Below are 17,084 nucleotides of genomic sequence, written 5' to 3' on the forward strand. Positions count from 1 at the left end.
TGTTTAGCAAATTATGGGGAGCAAACCTGCATTTGCTATTGAGGGGTAAACTAGATTCAGGCTTTGGAAATTTGGGATCAGGTTTCACATCTCTAAACTGGATTGGGATCACCATGCTGCAGGAAGGGTTAAACCATTTCCCTTCCATTTTCTCCAGTGTATTCTACTACTTGACTCGCCTGACTCAGGCTGTAGTGAGTCTTATTGGGGAGAAACATATGGGTTTATAGATGTGTTCCCTAACAGGACCAAGTAGCATGTTTGTGGGGTGTGCTAGCAAAGGGTGATTTGCCCTGAGTTAACCCTTGCATTGGGTTAAACATTGCTTTGCAAGTGCCTATTCAGTCCCAATCTAATTTGCTCTTTGCTCAACTGCTTCTAAAGGGAATTTAAAGAGATGGGATATATAATAATGGTTCTCCATGATCATCTAGACTGGCACTGTACCAGTGAAGCCTGGGTTTCTGTCAAGCATATCTATATGAAATGGGTGTTTGTCACATCTGAATTCCACATTTTAAGGAACCACATTTAAAATAATCTTAAGTGTGCACCTTAAATGTGCAATAAGTGAAGAAGCCCTAAATTAAGCACAAACAATGTCAGAAATACATACTGGATATCAAACACTAGTGAATTTTACACACACACACACACACACACACACACACACCCCCATGTTGCAATTTTCTGATCTATTCCACCCATCCACAGCCAGGCTCCCCAAGCGAATAAAAGATTTCTTCAAAATCAACACTACATGGGAGCCACAAGAACAAGTTTTCCTTTGTTGTGAATGCTATAGCATTATTTGCTGTAGGTTTTTTTTTTATAAAAAAAATATACATTCTAAATTAGGTCTGTGAAGGCATGCTTCATCTTTAATTCATCACTCTCAGCTGAAAGAGATTAGCAATGTCTAGCACGCACCCCCTAGTTTGGTGCTGACCTCATCAAGTATGGCCTGAAATTAATTAGCCTCATTCATTCCAAATGGGGAGAAAAAGGATAATGGAGCAGTATTTTTAAAGATGACCACCACAAATTGCACAGAGTGTGTTTAAAAGTATAACACCCCCTTCTCAAACACATACATTGTTTCAAAACCATCTAAGCTAACAAACTTACTAGCTCTTGCAATGTTATGCTAAAATTAGCAAGAGATCAAGATAGAAGGGCCCGGTTATATTTAGGAAGTTTGTTTAACTTGTAACAAATAAGCTGAGAATCAGAGTACCTGGAATAAATGGACCAATATGTGGTTCTGTTTTGGCTGGACTAAGCACATTAGTGTATGTGCTGTAGGTGGATGAATGTGTATAGAGCTACATGAGGCATTCCCCCAGATGTAGTTGGACTGCAACTCTCATAATCCCCAAGTCAGACAATTGGTCCATCTAGCTCCAGTACTGTCTATATGGACTGGCAGGGGCTCTCCAGGGTTTCAGGCAAGGGACACTCCCAGCCCTACTGGGAGATGCCAGAGGTTGAACCTTGGACCTTCTGCATGCAAAGGAGATGCTCTGCCACTAAAGTAGGGTCCTTTGTCCATCTATTACATCTTTGGAAATTCCTCTACATTCTCACAGGAAATGGTTTTCATGACATGAAACAGCAATTCTAACTTGCAAAGGGCGAAGGGACTGTGTAGGAATTAGCCAGGAATATTGAACAATTGCAAGCATTATCATATGAAGGTGTTATTGAATACTCCTGGGTCTCTCTCCTCCCCATTTTGGTAAAAGGATGTAGAAAGTCCTCATATTTCTCTCTCTCTCTCTCTCCCTGCTGTAGCAAAGCCGTAGAAAATTATCAGCAAGAAATGAAAGCTGTCTCTTCCATCTTTGGTTTAATTAACACAGGTATTCCAATTGAACTCCATTTATCAAGCGATCATGGATTAAACAGTAACTCAGGGCTGACAATGAAAATGTTACCAGGAGGGCGGTGAAGAATAGATTGAAGAAAACCAAGTGAGTGACTTTGCCATTGTGGGCAAGAACGAGCTTGTGTAAATATTAGCTAGGAAACATGGTTCTTTTATTCAGATGGAGGGATTGTTTTGTTTTTGCAGCCCGGAAAAGTTGGTTTGCCAGTCGATGCATCTATTCATTAACACTATGAATTGTGACTGGTTTCGCTTTTTTAAACCCACCAATCTTTTTAATATACCAGTTTCTCAGCTAAAACCCATAGACTTTTTAGTGGAGTTCCTGAATAGGAAGAGGCAGCAATGCTTTGGAGGCATAGAGGGGAGATTGCTCTTGTGCTCAGCTCCTGGCTTGTGAGTTTCCTACAGGCTTCTGGTTGGCTACTATGACAACAGGTTGTTGAGCTGGGCTCAAAGTATAGTAGAATGGCACAGCCTGAATTTACTGCTTTGTGACTGAATTCCACCCAAATATATTGACAGCCTGGAAGCATCCTTCATCCTTTTGGGTTCTTCCCCGTCCCTAAAGGCATTTTGCACACCCACACATTTTGAGGTGTGGTGTAGTGGTTAAGAGCGAGACTCGTAATCTGGGGAACAGGGTTCGCATCTCCGCTCCTCCACATGCAGCTGCTGGGTGACCTTGGGCTAGTCACACTTCTCTGAAGTCTCTCAGCCCCACTCACCTCACAGAGTGTTTCTTGTGGGGGAGGAAGGGAAAGGAGAATGTTAGCCGCTTTGGGACTCCTTCGGGTAGTGATAAAGCGGGATATCAAATCCAAACTCTTCTTCTTCTCTTCTTCTCCTCAGCCTGTTGTTACCTCCCTCTTACAACAGGGATATTATAAGGCATCGTTTTCCTTCCACCTGGTATATGTCACATGTAGCGGTGTTTGCATTCTGCTGCATTTCGTCTTCCACTAAAAACAATGTTATTTTTCTTGTTGGCAAAATCCAGCCATAGGAACTAGTGAGATGAATAGCATATGTTTCAGCATAAGCTGAACTGTAGCAGAATGGAAAAGGCTCTGGCTGTGACAAACACAGGATGGGACAGAAATCATTGCCTCCTTACATCCCTTCTGGGCTTTAGGGAAGGTCTAAGCAGGCCATGTGTGGCCTGCAGACTGCTCACCTATGAGTTAGACAAAGGAGTAAATAATGAGTAAAGGCATTTCAACAACAACAACGTCATAATTAGTGGAAGGAATAAGACCAAACAGCGTGTTGATGTTGATTGTCCCTCAGTTTACTGGGGTATCCCCTAAGCACACATTGCAGTAAAATAAACACCTGCCAGCCATATAGAGAAGCAAACCAAGCCTTTCCCTTTCTTCCTTCCAGTCGTCTTTTTTAAAAAAATATATAAAGGAAACGGAATCTATAATTGTAGATGCTTATCTGCAACAGCTGTCTCTGAAGGAAAACACTAGAAAAATGGCTGCTGGGATGATGTTGCCGGTGCAGTAGGACACTTAAGGGCCAAAAATGTGTTCCTGATAATTAAAAAAAAAAGTAGTGACATAACATACTCCCCCCTCTGCCCAAATGCATTCCCTGCTCTGAATTACCTGAGCTCACTCATATCTCCTTCAGGAGGCATATCTCCTGAGCACAACAGCCTTAGGAGGGCACCTAGCCATGGAGTTATAATTAGTGAGGCTTGTTCATAATGGCTTCAGAGGGTAGGAGAGCAGTGGTGCAGACTAGGCCTGGGGGCTCTTTCTTTCTTTCTTTCTTTCTTTCTTTCTTTCTTTCTTTCTTTCTTTCTTTCTTTCTTTCTTTCTTTCTCATTCATTGCCTTGCTGGGGGGGGGGGAGACATTGTGTATAGGAGCTTTGTGACATGTGATGCTACTACCTCTCACACCAGTCAAATTGGAGTAGGAGGGTTTGAAAGGAACATAAGAGAGAGAGAGAGGGAAAGAATACCTTGGATCACTGACCATTTACCAAATGATAGGGTTGGGGAACAGAAACGCAGATTCATACATGATGGAGGCCAGAGCTGGGGAAGCTTTTCAGTCTGAGGGCCATACTGCTTTCTTAGCAACCTTCCAGGGGCCACACATGCCAGTGTTTGGTGGGGCTAGAGGCAAAGGGAGGCAGAGCAATTAATGCAAAATTTGCACAGTAGGTTAGTTTTGACACTCCCTTCTGTATCCTCCATCCAGGAAGCACAAGGCATTTACTCCAATTCAAGGACACATTCCAGAAGCAGGGCCAGTAGGAGGTGTGGTCTAGGAGAGTGCTGAGGGCCCAGTAGAGAGGCTTGTTGAAATATGCTGCACCAGAGCATTGTGGGAAATTTAAACTGGTGACTTGCCTTTGCCAACTGTGGCTCTGTCACACGTGACCTACTGGTATTGGAAGGAGTCAACTAGAGGGCATGTTGTTTAGGGCTCTCTCAAGCCTTGAAGGGTTGGGTTCAGGATGGCCCTGTCTCCTACTTTACAGAGGACAGACCTCTGTTTGAAGGAGTCCTCTATTTAAAGGGCTGTCTGGTATAAATCTAACTTAAAGCATACCCTCCAACATTTCTCAGATGTAAATAGGGATGTCCCATTCCATAATGATAATTTTACTATTTATACCCCACACATCTCATTGGGTTGCCCCAGCACTCTGGGCAGCTTCCAACATACATAAAAACATAATAAAACATTAAACATTAAAAAAACCATCCCTATACAGGATTGCCTTCAGATGGTTCAGGGGTTGGATAACTCCATACCCTCCAACATTTCTCCAATGAAAATAGGGACATCCTAAGGAATTGCGGGACATTCTAGGATCCAATCAGAAACTGGGACAGCTTCTCTAAATCAGGGACATCCTTGGAAAATAGGGACACTCGGAGGGTTTGGCTTAAAGGCAAAGAGCTATAAGAAGGGAGGGCAGACATCGCTCCCCGTCAACAGAAAGCTTCAGGCCCTCAAACTGAACAAGTGCACCAATCATGTTGCTGCAGTATTCCCCACTAGGGTGAGATACGCTGCAGCTTTCAGTAGATAGCAATTATTTCTATATTTGCATCTATTACTATACATATGTAAATTGTATGCAAATATGTGTGCTTTATTCAGTCCTCTCTTTTTTGGGGGGGGAGGGGCATTGCATTTCCTCTTCTTATGGCAACCCCTAGCGGTCCCTCTAGTTGCCCTACAAGGCTTGAGTGGAGTGTGGAAGAGGAGAGAGGGAAGGAGAATCTAGGGGACTTCCAGGAGAACAGTGGTGGGGACAACTTGGTCTCTGTGAGACCATGCCCATAACTTGGACCTTCTCATATCAGGAACATTCAGATCGATTGTGTTCCTTTAAAATTTTGTTTGTAATTAAAAAAATAATTACATTGATGCATGTGCTTTAATCGATGCTGTGAGCTGCCTTGGGACCTGCCCTTGTGAGAAAGGTGGGATCTAAATAAGTATATAATATTCTGCATGCAAAGCACCTGCTCTTCCACTGAGATACAGCCTTTGATTCATGGAGGAGAGGCTACAAAATAAGCTATCGAGAGGCTACCTTCAGGTTCAGAGGCCTCTGAATGCCATTTGCTAGGGAGCAACAATAGGAGGTGATTCAGTGATACAGCACCTGATTTGGCCCCACGTTCAACCCCCTGCACGTCTCAGGTAGGCCTGGGAAAGGTGCCCTGCCTGAATCCCTGGAGAGCTCTTGCTAGTCAGTGTGGACAATACTGAACTAGATAGATCAATGGTCTGATTCTGTATAAAGCAGCTTCCTATGTTCCAATGATTCAAAGCAGTATATGGCTGGCCACAGTGGAAAAGAAGATACAGTGGTACCTCGGGTAAAGTAATTCATTCCAGAGGTCCGTTCTTAACATGAAACTGTTCTTAACCTGAAGCACCACTTTAGCTAATGGGGCCTCCTGCTGCTGCTGCTCCGCTGGTGCACGATTTCTGTTCTCATCCTGAAGCAAAGTACCTGAGGTACTATTTCTGGGTTAGCGGATTCTGTAACCTGAAGCGTCTGTAACCTGAAGCGTATGTAACCCGAGGTACCACTGTACTGGATTAGATTGACTTCACAAAGTTCAAGAGGGAAAACACAAGGGTCAAACTATTTGAGTGAATCTTCAGAATTTTTCTTTTTTTGGGCGGAGAGTGGACAGGGAGTGGCAGGAAAGAGAGAACATTCCCATAAACATTGTTTTCCTTGGAAACCGTGCAGTTTGATATGAAATCCAAACCTGATAAAATCCCAGTCAATATTAGCAATGCTAATGACATGTCCCCTCATTCCTATTTTCAAATGTTGGATTTCATCTATACATAGTTAAAAGCTAGTAGCCAAACAAAGAAAAAGTGGGGGTTGGGTGGGTGGGTAAGCACTGGGGAATCGAAGCCCATTTGAAAGAGAGACAGACAGACATACAGACAGAGAGAGAGAGGAGAGAGAGAGAGAAGGGTGGGGGAAAATCTACATTTTAATGAAAATATTTTCAAGCCATTTCAAATAAGAGTCCAAGAGAAATAATTACAAAAGTTTGGAAAGAAAGAGCATTAGCTTTGATAGCTTTCTCCTCTGTGAAGCAATTAAAACGAGCCATTTTTCAAATACTAAGCAGAAAATTACTAATGGACGGACTCAGAAAAGCTTTCATTTCAATCTCATGTCCTTTATTCTTCTAAAAAAAGAAAGAGGGGGGAATAAGGTGGTTTTCAGATAGATTACTACATAAAGGAGTCACTCGCTCGATGTCATAAAAACTATGGCAGCGTAGAATGACGGAGATTAACATCCAGATTTAAATCACGCAACAGTCCAGTTAATAGCGACATCTAATTAAAGAATGCATTATAAGTCTGTAATGTTGATTTGATGGAGAAAACCTCAACTTTGGAGTTTTCCATCGTAATGTACTGTTCATATAGCAGCAGATGTCCAAGTAAGACGATTCAGTTTTTCATTCCTACCACAGTTATCAGTTTCTTGGGCTACCTTTAGTAAAAAAAGAAAGCCGCTTATACCGAGTCAGACCCAGGGACAATCCAGGCAAAGCCTTGGTTCTAAAACCAGTGTCTTGGATCTCTTTGGTCACAATGGCTGCTGTGCTATTTGGCTAATTCTGCCCAAGGCCTTGAGAAGCAGGGAATGGTTATTTAGTCTTTGCTCCCTGAGACCTTGGAGACATCCAAAATACAGCCTGATAATCTCCTGGATCAGTTTGGATGGATAGATAACAGGCGTAGCACACCCCTCAACTGTCCTGATTTGAATGGGACATCCCAGAATTACAGGAGACATTCCAGCTTCTGACTGGATCCTGGGATGTCCTGTTTTGACTCCTGTGAGAGCTCAGCCTTGAAAGATGCACATTTTGCAGTGTTGTGCTCTTGCACAAGTCATGTGACGTGCATGGGAGCACGACCTCGAAGGATAAGCATCCCAATTTTCCTCTGCTGCAAGTTGGAGAATATGGTGTGGTGATAGCTTACAACTGTTGGGGTTTGGTTTGCTCCAGGGGTTCATAGCAGCTCTTGAATCTGTTGGGAAAGTGCTGATCTGGGTCTTGGGTCAGGCTGAATACTTAAAAAGGCTGGCTGAACTAAGGTCCATTTTATTTATTTATTTTGTCAGTAATGATGACATCACAGAACGCTGCATCCATCATATCGGCTTCACTTTGCTGAAGCTAACGTTACTTTGGGTCTCAAGTCTCCATGGATGGGAGACTACCTATGGACCTCTCCCATGTATACCACTTTGAGGTCATAGGATCATAGAACTGTAGAGGTCTGATGAATAAAAATGGGATAGGAACATAGGATCACACAAAATTGCTTTATAATAAGTTAGAACATTGTTCCATCAGCAATACCGACTGATAGCAGCTCTCCAGGGTTTTAGGAACAGGGACTCTCCCAGCTCTACCTGAGGATGCTGGGGATTAAACCTGGGACCTTCTGTATGCTATGGTCCTTGTTGCAGTAGAAAGCGGCCTTCTACTGTGTGAGACCATTGGCTGATCTAGAATAGTACAGAGGAAAAGCCACCTATTAGGCATGATGTTCAAATCACTGAATCAAAGCATGCCACTTTGCATACTACTGAATACTGGGGATTGGAGAAAGGCAAAGAGGGATGACATTGGACCACAACTCCAATCAGACGCAGCTAGCCTGGCCAGTGGTCAAGGAGGGTGGGTGCTTTCTTTCAACATCATATGGAGGGTAGCCCCCTTGGTCACCCTTGTACTAAGTAGTATCTGACTGGTCATTGTCAGAATCTGAAGGCTGTTCTGGATTGACTTTGCAGCAAGAATGTTTTGTGTTCTTATTGAAACAGAGCTCCTTCTTCTCTCATTAAGAACTATTTGGTCAGCTATTTAAACTGCTCTGAATCGGAGTCTTCCTGTTCCTGGGCTGATCCCCTCTGTGTGCCACCTGACTGAAAAGCATATGGAATAAGGCATGATAACTCAGTTCTATTCCTGACCCAGTGGCACCTCCCCAAATACAGTGATTGCTTGCAGATTCAATCCACGTCTTTTCTCCATGAGGACTAGATCATTGTCTTTGCTTTTGAAGGAAAGCAGGTAATTCTACACCTTTACACCTTTGTGTGTGTGTAGAAAGGTAGAATGCACAACAGCAAACTGGGATTTGTAATTCCATTATTGATCTACCAAATCCCAGGGAGTGTGCTGCCAAAATCTAGGAAGTCTGAAACCTCCAAATAACACCAATGACCTTAGGGGGAACATGCCAGGAAGGCATTTTAGCATTGGCTAGAAGAGCATATTAAAATACAAGGCATTCGCTGTAGTAAAAACAGGGTACCTCATTCCAGCTGTCTATATATATTCCTTTCCAGCACTAAATCTGTCCAGGGACCTTTCAGAAATACTGCATTAAGCCTCATGCCTTCGCTTAGTGAATAGAAATGTGAAAAGGATGGAGATAAAAATCAGAGGGACACACAATAGCGAATGTTCTATGATTTAATCACCATTACAGCTTAAAACAGCACAGTCAACATTCACCCTTGGTAAGTCAGGGATAAATCTCTGTCTATGGCTGCCTGGAAGAGTGACGGCATGGTAACACCAGGTCCGTTGACAAAGCAGACCCCCAGAGGCGGTGCAAGGAAAGAGTTGAAGGGCACTGGAAGCTGCCTGTTTCAAGTACTGCTGTTTACTAGCAGAGAGCCCAGTCACTGCAGTGGCTGCTGTACTGGCCTGGTGTATCTGGCCAGAATCTTTGGCCAATTGCATCAGAATATCCTGGCTCCATCGCCCACATGCAGTTGCCACAGATGCACACACAGAGGCACCTATCTTCCTGTTGAGCAGAGGGTTACAATATACATCTCCATCATAGTGCTGGGCCAGACAGAGAGGTTTCTCTGGCCAGTGCAGCCTGTGCAACAGGCATCAAAAGTGCTTTGTCCCAGCTTGGCTATGTATGCTAGTTGTTGAATGTTTGCTCTATCCCATTGACTGTCCTGCCCCTGGATCATCAAGTCAAAGGCTGGAAGGGCACAGAGGAAGACTTCGTGGGCTGCTTAGGTCTGTAGTCTGGAAGTTCCCTGGCCCTGGTCTAGCCTGACTGGTAGATGCTCCTCAGTGTTTTAGACAGGGGTCTTCCCATCCCTACATGGAGATGTCAGGTATTGAACCTGGAACTTTCTGTATGCAAAGCACACGCTCTATAGACTGTTGGTTCATAGTTCACAATTGCTCATTGTTCACATAGCTCTATCAGCACTTAGTGATTTATATAGTGACATAGGTAAAGGTAAAGGGACTCCTGACCATTAGGTCCACTCGTGACCGACTTTGGGGTTGCGGCGCTCATCTCACTTTACTGGCTGAGGGAGCCGGTGTACAGCTTCCGGGTCAAGTGGCCAGCATGACTAAGCCACTTCTGGCGAACCAGAGCAGTGCACGGAAACGCCGCGGGAGCAGTACCTATTTATCTACTTCCACTTTGACATGCTTTCAAACTGCTAGGTTGGCAGGAGCAGGGACCGAGCAATGGGAGCTCACCCCGTCGCAGGGATTCGAACTGCCGACCTTCTGATCAGCAAGCCCTAGGCTCTGTGGTTTAACCCACAGCACCACCCATGTCCCTTATATATAGCGACCTAAGCAACAACAAAAAGGCTTAAATTTTGGCAGTTGCAAGGGGAAGAGGAAAGAAGGAAGGAAAAAAAGGGAGAGGCTTTAAAAGAGGATTAGACAAATTCATGGAGAATAAGGCTTTCCATGGATATTAGGCACATTGGCTATGCTCTACCTCCATTGGTGAAGGCAGTATGCCTCTGTACACCAGTTTCTGGAAATTGCAGGAGGGGAGAATCCTGTTGCTCTCAGGTCCTGCTTCTGGCCTTTCAGTATGCACTTGCTTGGCCCTTGTGAGAACAGGATGTTGGATTAAATGGGCCTTCAGTGTGATCTGGCAGCAAAGGTCTTCTTATGTACTGCAACTGGGGATGGAGTATGCATTTAAAGCTGAATGCACAAAATTCACATGTATGAACTGAAACACAGCTATCTTTTGAAATCTGCACAGCTCTGAATTTTGCAATGCAGTTCTCCTGCCAAGTCATGGGCACAATAATGCATATACAGCGGTACCTTGGTACCCGAACAGCTTGGCTCCCGAACAAATCGGCTCCCGAACAAAACACCGCAAACCTGGAAGTAAGTGTTCCAGTTTGCGAACGTTTTTCGGAAGCTGGACATCTGACACGGCTTCCCCTTGAGTGCAGAAAGCTCCTGCAGCCAATCGGAAGCTGTGCGTTGGTTTTTGAACGGTTTTGGGAGTCAAATGGACTCCCGGAACGGATTAAGTTTGAGAACCAAGGTATCACCATATTAAGGTAAGGAGTACCTATATTAGTGAAAATAACATATAAAGATGCATTCTGTTAGGGGAAATAAAAAGTATTAGGAAAAACATGTTCCATAAAAATGTGTCCATTAGGCAAAATGTCATATGAAAACATGTATAGTGAGAAAAATTCACATTAAAATGTTCGTGAATTTTCGTAATTTTAAAAAAATTGCTAACTAATGTGGAGAACTGAACTAAAGACTGGAAAAATGAGAATCTGAGAGAAACCAAGAGAAGCAGATTTCCTCACCCTCAAGTAAAACCCTCATGGGGAGGCAGATTCAAGGGACAGGAAACTGCCTTATGTTGAATCAGTCCATCAGTCCACCTGCCTTTGAATATCAAATTCTGGGGATCACCAATAGGGAGTGGGCTGTTGTGCTCATTCCTTCCCTGTTGGTTTCCCAGAGGCATCTGATTGGCTACTGTGGGGAACAGGAAGCTGTACTAGATGGGCCTTTGGCCTGATCCAGCAGGACAATGTGCAAGCTTATGCAGTTACCTGTATTAAGGTGACATTGAGTTGGAGCTTTGCAGAAGACCTGCATATATCTGAAACAAAACTGAGGAAGGGGAGAGGGGAAATCTTAACATGCTGAGGAAGACTGGTTTGGTTTTTAGAAAGCTGCCCCATGCATTTGGGGCTTGTTTCTCTCTTTAAAGGGCAAAATTCTTTTGCAGTTTCTTCGACAGAGAACAGATCAACATTCTTCACTGAGGTTCTGGCAAGGACAATGATGTTAGTTCACCGAAACAGCAGAAGCAGTGGCAAAAGTCTTCTTGAACTGTATCGCTTTGGACTGCAAGTGGAGCGGGAGTCCTATTTTTGAATGGCCCCTTGCACTTAAATTCCACCCCCGCAAGCGATAAACTTGCACGTCCCATTATGACTTCTGAAGCCACTTCTCAGAGGAGGAAAACCAAAACAAATCACTGCTTGTCTGCATCCCCAGACCTGGAAATTTTGTCTGGCGAGATGGATAGAAAAACAAATTTCAAAAACCCCAGCCTTAAGAAAGTTCAGTGGCTACGGACTTCAGACGTGCATGTTGAGGAACATCAGAGGCACAATTCATACCTTGGAGCAATTTTCCATTATCAAATGGGATTCCCACTCCAGCAGCTTGAAAACACGCACATCTCCTTGGAGAATTTCCTCAAAGATGCGGTGCGCATGGCCTGAAGAGCTCGTATTTCTAATCCTCTTCAGAATGGTTTTATTTTTTAGGGGGGGAGGGGTGGTGGAAATGAAAAACAGCAGCACATACTAGAAAGGAGATGGAGAAGAAGGCAAAGAATCCTTGGCTGGAGAGCTGAGAAAGTGTGGCAGAAGTCAAACAATCTTGTATGAGATGAAAGCGGTTACAGACAGCAGAAATGGCGTTTCCTCCGGGGGGGAAGCGACACTGCAAATTCGTTGTTCAAAGTTCTCATGTTTCATCCTAACAAATTCCATTACATTAGGAAGATTAGAAAAAAAAATTGCATTCTGTTTCCTTGGGCTGTGAAAATGTAAGCAAAATAAATTCATTGAGGAAGGGGGGAAGGAAGAGGGGGGGGGGAAAGAGATGTGATATTTTCCTTCTCAGTATTAGAAGGACCCCAATATTTGCACCTAGTGCAGCAAAGAAATGGGGGACGTGGGATCGCATAAGGAAACCAGGAATGTTTTGAAGTCCGTGTTCTCTACAGACCACATTTTACATGAACAAGAATGAAATGGAGAGACATGGGCAGGATTATGAGCTACTGTTGAAAGATTATTATTCTGAACAATTGGTCTTATTTTTGGAAAGGTTTTCAGGCAAAAAGGAAAAGGGAAAAAAAACAAACACTCAAAGGCATGTGTTAATGCTGCTGGGGGCTGAATTCTGAGTATTTTGTCACTAGTCACATTTTTAGGGAACATTTCAAGAATGCACAGCTCTTTTTCATAATGATTTTTTTGGGGCACCATTTGCAACACACACACACACACACACACACACACACACACACACACCATCCCACATTCATCTGTATTCCCCACTTTTGGTTTTGCCCCAAAATGACTTCATTTGCCACATAGCTAAGTCCCATTGGCTTTGTGGCACAGTGACATTCTCTTTACACTGTGTTCCCTGATTGGTTGAAATCACTTATATGACTAATCCAAGAAGGTGAAAGATGCAGCAATGAGAGGGGAAATAGCCACAAGGCAACAGCCAGGGGAAATGGCCACAACAAAGAGGATAAAAAGATGTGGCTTCTTTTTTTTGGGAAAAGGCATCATAGTATGTCTGCAAAATAATTGTATAGAATACAAAATCATTGTGTAGAAACCGTAGAATATTCAGCACACTTTTAGTACTACAAACACACAACATGCTTGGCAATTAACTGATCAGATAACAAAATCCATCATGCAAGTGATTGTGCGGATATTCACTGGCAGTTCGATTGGAGCTGGAAAGCACTTAGAGTGGGCATTGCAATGGTACTGAGAGGTCAGAAAGAGATGGAATCAAGTGGTGTTCACTGAAGGATGGCCAGTGAGGAATCTGATCTGTTGGCTCTAGACAAGGGGAGGGTCCAAACATCAGTGGCAAATCATGCAGACAGTCCCAAGACTAGATCTCTGGCCTCTCCCACTTTTAAAGAGTCTCAAGTGGTAGAGTTGAGGAAGATCTCTCTCTGCTTGAAATCCTGGAGAGCTGCAGCTGCTCAACCAAATACTGGCCTAGATGGACCAGGACAGTTCCATGTAAGGGATAACTTCTGGCATCCCTGATTTCAGTCATACATTAGTTGGAAAGCACTTTCTTTAAAATGTTCATATAGCCAAGAAGATGCAAGAGTGCCCAGTTTTAGACTTCTGTCCCAGATCCTTGAAACCAACACACAATGACTATAGCTGCAATAACTCTCCCCCTGACTCAGCTGTCCGCAGCACACTCAGCATCGTAATCATGCAAATTAAATACAAATTTTAAAAATTGCCCCCATTAAAATGATCTATTAATGTTGTAAGGCTCCAGCACTTATGGAGAACAGTTCTAATTGCCTGATCTTGCCATTGGCACATCTTAAAAGACCTGGCAGATCTTGAAGATATTTACACCTCTGGGATTAATTTCATTGTAAGGAATTAACTTTTGGCAAAGCTTGGTTGCTGCCACTAGGAGGGAAAAAAAAGGTTGCTAACATCTGCTTTTTAAAACTGTTATATTGCTGGAGAAAATGAAAAGCATTGTGCAAATTGCCCGAATAAAAAAGTAAGAATGTGCCACTTCCCTCACACATATATCACTTTTAAAAATATAGTTGAACTGCAACCAAAAAAACTAGACCAAATCAGTCTGTAAAATTCAGCCTCACCTCCTCTCTCACTGCAGCTGATCTGCAAACATGCCAATGGCTTCTGTGACATCACAGCTTTTCAGCCAATCAGTGTGAAAGGACTAAATCCAGAGTCATAGCTTGGCATGCGTCCTTTGATTAAGCACTGGGACCACTAACTTTCAATAGATTATTTCTGCAAAACTGCAACCAACAGAGAAGGGGCTATAGCTCAATGGTAGCACACATGCTTTTCACTCAAAATACCCCAGGTTAAGTCTCCAGATGGCACAGGTAACGTTCCCTGGAGAGGTGCTGCAAGTCAGCGAAGACCATGTTGAGCTGGCATAACATCGAGCCACTACAGTGTAGTGACTAAGAAGCTGGGTTATGAAAGATGAAGACCCTGATTCAAGCCTTGCCTCTGCCACAAACCCTCTCAGAAGCTCCTCTCTCTTGGTCTCTGACACCGCCCCCCCCCATTTGTAATGTGTGCTGGAGGGAGATAATACAGACTTTACATGCGACATTGGTGGGGTGCCTGTGGGACTCCAGATATTGAGTGGACTCCAACTCCCATCAGTCTAACCCAATTATGCTCCTGCAGGGTGACTGGTTCCTTATCACTGTCTGAAGAGGCAAGGATTACAAGAAGACCATGCATAGGAAGTGCTTTGAAGCCTTGGAAGTGCTGCACTGATGCTAAATGTTACTGTTATCAAGCTCGATCAAGCATCCAGAACCTTTCCCAGCCTGGGGGCCATTTTTACTTCTAGGCAAACTTTTCCCCCTTTTTTTGCTGGGGGGTGGGTGGGTGGGTGGGGCCAGAAACAAATGTGAGGGGAGTAGCAGGTGTTACTGGTATATCTGTACAGCAAGTTAATTTCTACACACACAGTCACACACTGCCCTCCGTCCAGGCAAGCAAGAGGCATGATTAGACTTCAGTGGCACATTCCAGTCAAGCCAAAAATGCTCAAGAAGAGTGTTGGGGTGGAAAGGGAAGTGGCCTGGGGAGATTCTTGGGGGCCAGGGAGAGAGGTCTGGAGGGCCACATTCAGTCTCTGGTCATGAGGTTCCCTGTCCTTAAGGTAGATGGAACACTGGGCAGATATAGTATGTCTGCTTCCTAAGATCGCATATCCTACAAAAAGGCCTCATTTATTTATTTAGCTCGGACCAGCAAGAAAACTGCATTGCAAAGGCTGCTGCCCTGCTGCCCTCCTCCAGCACCTGACTTGCCCGTCCTGATTTGCAGCATAGCTTGCTGCTCCTAGCATGATTTCCTCCCCCTTCCTGCCCCCTGAGCAGAAACTGGAGCAAAGTTTAGCAGAAATGCATGTCATTGAATGGAGCTGAAAAGAAGGAAGAGGCAAGTGATAAGATCAGAGCCTGCAGCGCCTTGTTTATGAGAACATCCTCTGTGTAATATATGTCTGGACTAGGTGAAAGGATGGTGTCACCCCCAACATATTTTAAATGCTGCGACTGTCAGGCAAAAAGACAATGATGTACAAGTTTATACAAAACACGCACACACAAAAATATGGCACGCGGCAAGGAGAGTTTTCACAAGTGAGGCTCCTTGCTTCTGTGGAGTTTGCAATGCAAAACTTAAAAATGAAGACAGCATTGGTTAAAATGTTTATTTGTGTTATGAATAGCCAGTCTCTTTGCTTTTCCTTCTGTGTGAAACAACACTTCGAGACTGGTGAAAAGGTGACTTCATATGTGAAAACACCTTTATAGGGTCAGAACCTCACCATACTTTTAAAGCACTATTATACCACCTGAACAACCATGGCTTCTCCCAGAGAATCCTGCGATTTGTAGTTTGTTAAGAGTTGTTTAGAGATGCCTATTCCCCTCACAGAACTACAATTCTCTGAGTTCACAGGGGAGATGGGTTGATTTTTAACCCACTCTGAAAACTGTAGCTATGTGTGGGGAATAAGGGTCTCCTAACAACCCATAACAACCCTTAATAAACAGTTGACATGTGCATTTTACTTTGCTGTCCTTGTCTGCTCAGTGCAGACAATGGAAGATTCTCCTCCACATCTCACCACTCTTCAGAACTCCCTAGCAAGGCTGGTGCCAGCAACCAGCATCTTCTGGTAATTTCCAGGTCCCAGCAGTCAGGCCCCTGACAAGGCTTGTCTTGCCTTCTCCTCAATTGCCCCACCCCCGACCAGGAAGATGTGCTATGTGGCTAGATTTAGCCACCCTTATAATTTCCTGAACCTATGTGCCTATTGCTGGCCACTCAGCACTGCTTTGAGCCAGGTAAGCCAAACCAGACCCACTGACAACCTCAGCCAAGTTTCTGGAAACTACAGGAGGGATGGCGGCTGTGCTCTTATGCTCAGTTCCAGCTTGTGGATCTGTAAAGGAAGTAAAGGCATCTGGTTGGCCACTGTGAAAACAGGATGTTGGACTAGATGGACCACTGGCCTGATCTAGCAGGCTCTTTTGACATTCTTATGATGGGCGCTGCCAGATGATGCATTGTCCAGGGCCCTCTCAAATCTGGAACCCTTCTCCCCCCTCTAGGGTTGTCTCTGGGAGGCCCATCTCATGTGGGAAGAACTGCCAGTTTAGCTAATGCAAAGTTCTTTGAAGGATGTGCTTTCAACTTCCAGGTCTCCCTTCAACACTTTCCTCCAAAAATAAAAACAGGATTCCTGGAGCAGAGCATAGGGTCTCTGAGTGGAAACCTACACCCTCACTGGCTTAATTTAAAGACCCACAGCAAGGCTCCCCGCCTCTTTCAGGAAGATCTTCGCTTTACTCTTAGTAAAGTCACCACACAAAGCAGCCCATTACTTATGCATTCTCTCTCCCTGTCCCCCCCCCACCATCGCCTCATTCCCCATACACAAGAAGGTGAAAATAATAGAATAAACATCATATACTTCATTATGATATCGGTTTACACTTCTAGCGCGCACAGAAAGAGGCCATTTCATC

The 17,084-nt window shown here is 44.1% G+C and overlaps 1 long non-coding RNA gene across 13 annotated transcripts in view; it reads left to right on the forward strand.

The window, feature by feature from the left end:
- The window catches only part of LOC114584893 (uncharacterized), a 63,202-nt gene that overhangs the window by 31,105 nt on the left and 15,013 nt on the right, over positions 1-17,084 (forward strand). For 5 of the 13 annotated variants that reach the window (XR_013390672.1, XR_013390673.1, XR_013390674.1 and 2 more), the window contains 2 exons: positions 1,863-1,973; positions 11,478-14,061. The exons of 3 other annotated variants lie outside the window; for them this stretch is intronic. This is a non-coding gene — a long non-coding RNA (uncharacterized LOC114584893). Of the gene's footprint in view, positions 1-1,862; positions 1,974-11,477; positions 14,062-17,084 lie in introns of those variants that run through there. 5 more of the 13 variants (XR_013390675.1, XR_013390676.1, XR_003703736.2 and 2 more) reach the window with 2 other exon arrangements.

Source organism: Podarcis muralis, chromosome 14, assembly GCF_964188315.1.
Source record: "Podarcis muralis chromosome 14, rPodMur119.hap1.1, whole genome shotgun sequence".
NCBI lineage: Eukaryota > Metazoa > Chordata > Lepidosauria > Squamata > Lacertidae > Podarcis > Podarcis muralis.